The sequence below is a fragment of the Lucilia sericata genome, unplaced genomic scaffold (genome assembly GCF_015586225.1).
Source record: "Lucilia sericata isolate MDLA Ls3-8-SP2 unplaced genomic scaffold, ASM1558622v1 Contig000273F_arrow, whole genome shotgun sequence".
NCBI lineage: Eukaryota > Metazoa > Arthropoda > Insecta > Diptera > Calliphoridae > Lucilia > Lucilia sericata.
Window position 1 is genome coordinate 43,044 of NW_023994298.1, and position 4,984 is coordinate 48,027.

The following is a 4,984-nucleotide window of genomic DNA, read 5'->3' on the forward strand; positions in this document are numbered from 1 at the left end:
TAATAATAAATATAATTAATACTTGATTTTTAGGGGATTAAATAATTATAGTTTTTAACACTTTTTTCATATTAAATATAATTTTTTTTATTTCAACTTTTTTTTATTTCTGAGGGTGGTTTATTTTAAATAATTATATTTTTTATAAATTTTACTTTTTTAGTTTAAAGTATACATACATTTAACATTTATTAACATTAGTTTAAATCGGTTTTTATATTATTCAATAGATTATTTAGTTAAATGTTATATTCACCAACATATCAAAAGTTTCGGAAAAGTCGTCTTTTAGCCATATATCGGGGAATATAACAGTTTTTATTTATGATAGTATGATGTCAAAAAAAAAAAATATGTTTAAACTCTGCACCATATATAGAAATTTAATTAAAACACAACCCAGCAAATTATACATTTTGTAATTAAAATATGTATGTACTTTATGGTGTAAAGTAGTTTACAGTCGATTTGACCGACTTTTTATGATAACATATATAATGATATATATTATTTATAGATATTTATGTTTATGATAAATTTGAATTTTAATAAATTAACAATTTTTATTTTATTACCAATTATATGTATTAATGAATCACATTTTATAAGCTATTAAAAATAACATTTAGATTTTTTTTGGATAAAATTGATATGATGATATAATGATCATAGTTTTTTTAGACTTTTATCAGTCCGACCGAAACGCCCTGAAGTATACTACACGTAATTGAAATTGAAAAAATATACATTTCAAAGAAAAATATTATAAAAATCTTAAATAATTTAAACAATGAATATTATATATACAGTCAGACTTGATAAAGTATTTTAAATAATGATATAAATAATTTTATTAAAAATTTTACCAATATGATATTATGATGTCAAATTAATGTCGATCACTATTAAAGAAGTTATCGTTTTTTTCTTCTTTCTTGCTAACTAAGGAAAACTTTTGTTTAAGCATAAATATCACAATTAAATGGGAAAATTTATAAATATGACTTAAACTAAATCTAGATCGTTTATCATAAAATACTAAATTTCAAAATTAAAAAAAAAATATTAAAAAGATATTTGCAAAAACAACATAAATTAAATAATAATATAGTAAACAATTCAAGTTCATTAACAACTATAGATATGCGAAAGTTATTGGTATTATTTTGATACCCTACACCAAATAAAGAAGTTATGATAACTAAATAAACAAACATTAATTTATGTTGGAAATGAGTAATTCAAAGAAGTGATTAGCTTTCTACTTTAGTCAGATCTATTGCCAAGACTACAGATTTATCTATAGTCAAGACTATAGAACATTCTATAGTAAAGACTATCCCTGATCTGTAGACAAGATTGATCTAAAATCAATTATATGGACTGATCTATAGCAAAGTCTATAGACTGATACATAGTCAAGATATTAGAATGATGTACAGTCAAGACTATAGACTAATCTCTAGTAAAGATCAAATACTACAGTTTAATTCATAATCATGAATATATAGCTAATCTCAAGTCAAGCCTATAAACTGGCCTGTACTAAAGTCTACTAAAGACTAATATATAGTCAATTCTAACTACAGACTAATCTATAGTGAATATCATTAACAGATCTATAATCTATTGATCTATGTTTAAGACTGTAGGCATTATTGACACAAGACTATAGACATATCCATTGTCAATATACTAAAAACAGTTAATATTATAGACGGATATAGACTATAGTCGGCAAATGTGTGACTGATCTGTAGACTATAGACTTATTTACATTTAAGACAACAAATCTAGAGTTGAGTCTATATATTGATATAATCTATTAAAATATATAGATTTATACATAATCAAGATATATACACTGACCTAAAGCCAAGACTGATCTATTGCCAAGACTACAGATCTATTCTAATCGTTTTCATCTATATCTATAGGAAATACCACAAACTGATAATACATATAATCAAGACAATAAGTAAATCTATAATCAAGACGATAAACTGATCTATAAACAAAACTATAGACTGATCTATAGACAAGACTTTAAACCGTTTTATAGTCAAGACTATAACCTGATCTATAGACAAGACTATAAACAGTCCTCTAGTTATGACATAAGACTGATTGATTGCCAAGACTACCCAATGATCTAGAATCAAGAATGTACAATGCTATAAGATCAAGACATTAAACTTATCCAACCTAAGGCTGATCTAAAGTCAAGACTAACTCTGTTCTTAAAGCAAGACGGATCTATAGTTAAACTATTGACTGATCTATGTATATATTTAGTAATATGGGCTGATCTAAAGTCAAGTCTATAGATTGATAATAGCAAAGTCTATAGACAGAAATATAGTTAACACAATAGCATCAATAAAGATCTATATTCAAGACTGTATAGGTAAGTCTACAGTGAAGACTTTGGACTGATTTATAGTCTATAATGTAGGCTTCAATCAACACTATAGGCATATTGTCAAGAAATGTAGTAAACTACAATTAAGACTATTGACTGATAAAGTCAGCATATATGGATGCAGCTTTAGAAAGATCTGTAGACTGATCTACATTTAAGGCTAATAGAGTATAGTGTATACTGATATATTTACTAATCTATAAAAGTCTATATATAGATATAGTAAAGAGAATAGATTTATTTTTAGACTATAGAATTTGCCAGTACTATAGACTATGATATCAGGACTATAGACAGATTCATAGTTAAAACTATAGACTGATCTATAGCGAAGACTATGGCTGATCTATACTGAGAACTATAGACAGATATATTGTCAAAACTATAAACTAAACTATGTTAAGACTGATATAAAGTCAGATTATAGAAGATTATAGATTGATTTTAAAGACTATGTACTAATCTAAAGTCAAATCTATATATAAAAGCAAAATATTCTAAAAATATATGTAATAAACAGTACATATTTCGTGTAGGGCATCTTAAAATTAATATATTTTAAATTTGATTAATGTTCGTATTACTGCATGTATGTATATTATATGTAATAATATGAATATTTGTTATAAGATATGTTACTTCCACTTAAGTATTATTAAATTGCATTCGAAATGATTTTTTACGTTATAATAAATTCTTGTATATTACAAAACATAAAGCTTAAATGCAAATATTTTAGTCAGCAAATAACAAAAACATATAGTTAAAAGAACCCAGCAGTTCAACAAGTAGTCAATGCAATCGTAAAACACAATAAACATTTATATGTTTTAGATCATTTGTCACAAATTCACTCTTTGTTATTGTACTTCGGATCAGTCATCTGAATATTTATTTATTTATATCTGAAGTGGCAAATAACTTCATATTAGGACAAGCTCATGGCTAATACTGTAGCCGTTGATAGAATAAAATTTCAAGTACCGTCTGCCCGAACTGCTGGGATTTAATAAAATTATAAACTTTTTATTTTCTGTTGCAAATTTAAAGCAATATTTTAACATAATATTTCATAAATGTTTTGAATTTTTTTAAATAAGGTATGTCACTGTGTATCGAGTGAAAATTTAATGAATGTTATTTATATTTTTTTAGTTATTACTATTTTTTTATAAATATATTATAATATTCTTTAAATGGCTGATGAAACCAATATTTGGTTTATGTATATATAATTATTATCATTATTATTCTTTTATTTCTTAGGGTTTTTAACATTATTAATAAGTTTTTATTTTATTTTGTACAGTCTTCATTGACTAAATAGTTTTTTTATTCTTTGGTTTTGTAAATTTTCTAAAAAGAACTATTAAATACATTATTTGTCTTTATGTTAAAATTTAACATTATGTTATTTGTGAAATTATTGTCTTTGGTTTGGTTTTTGTAGTAATTAATAAAATAAATGTTTCAATTTATTGTCTTTGGTTTAAATATAAATGATATTTATGAGAGATAAATAAATAAATGTTGCAAGTATAGTTTAAAATCTAGTCTATGGTCAAGCCTATAGTCCAGACTAGTCTATAGTCCAGTGTATAGTCAAGTCTATAGTCTAGTCTATAGTCTAGTCTATAGTCTAGTCTATAGTTTATTCTATAGTTTAGTCTATAGTCTAGTCTATAGTCTCGTCTATAGTCTAGTCTATAGTCTAGTCTATAGTCTAGTCTATAATCTAGTCTATAGTCTAGTCTATAGTCTAGTCTATAGTCTAGTCTATAGTCTAGTCTATAGTCTAGTCTATAGTCTAGTCTATAGTCTAGTCTATAGTCTAGTCTATAGTCTAGTCTATAGTCTAGTCTATAGTCTAGTCTATAGTCTAGTCTATAGTCTAGTCTATAGTCTAGTCTATAGTCTAGTCTATAGTCTAGTCTATAGTCTAGTCTATAGTCTAGTCTATAGTCTAGTCTATAGTCTAGTCTATAGTCTAGTCTATAGTCCAGTCTATAGTCAAGTCTATAGTCTAGTCTATAGTCTAGTCTATAGTTTATTCTATAGTTTAGTCTATAGTCTAGTCTATAGTTTATTCTATAGTTTAGTCTATAGTCTAGACTAAACTATAGAATAAACTATAGACTAGACTATAGACTAAACTATAGAATAAACTATAGACTAGACTATAGACTAGACTATAGACTAGACTATAGACTTGACTATAGACTGGACTATAGACTAGTCTATAGTCTAGTCTATAGTCTAGTCTATAGTCTAGTCTATAGTCTAGTCTATAGTCTAGTCTATAGTCTAGTCTATAGTCTAGTCTATAGTCTAGTCTATAGTCTAGTCTATAGTCTAGTCTATAGTCTAGTCTATAGTCTAGTCTATAGTCTAGTCTATAGTCTAGTCTATAGTCTAGTCTATAGTCTAGTCTATAGTCTAGTCTATAGTCTAGTCTATAGTCTAGTCTATAGTCTAGTCTATAGTCTAGTCTATAGTCTAGTCTATAGTCTAGTCTATAGTCTAGTCTATAGTCTAGTCTAGTCTATAGTCTAGTCTATAGTC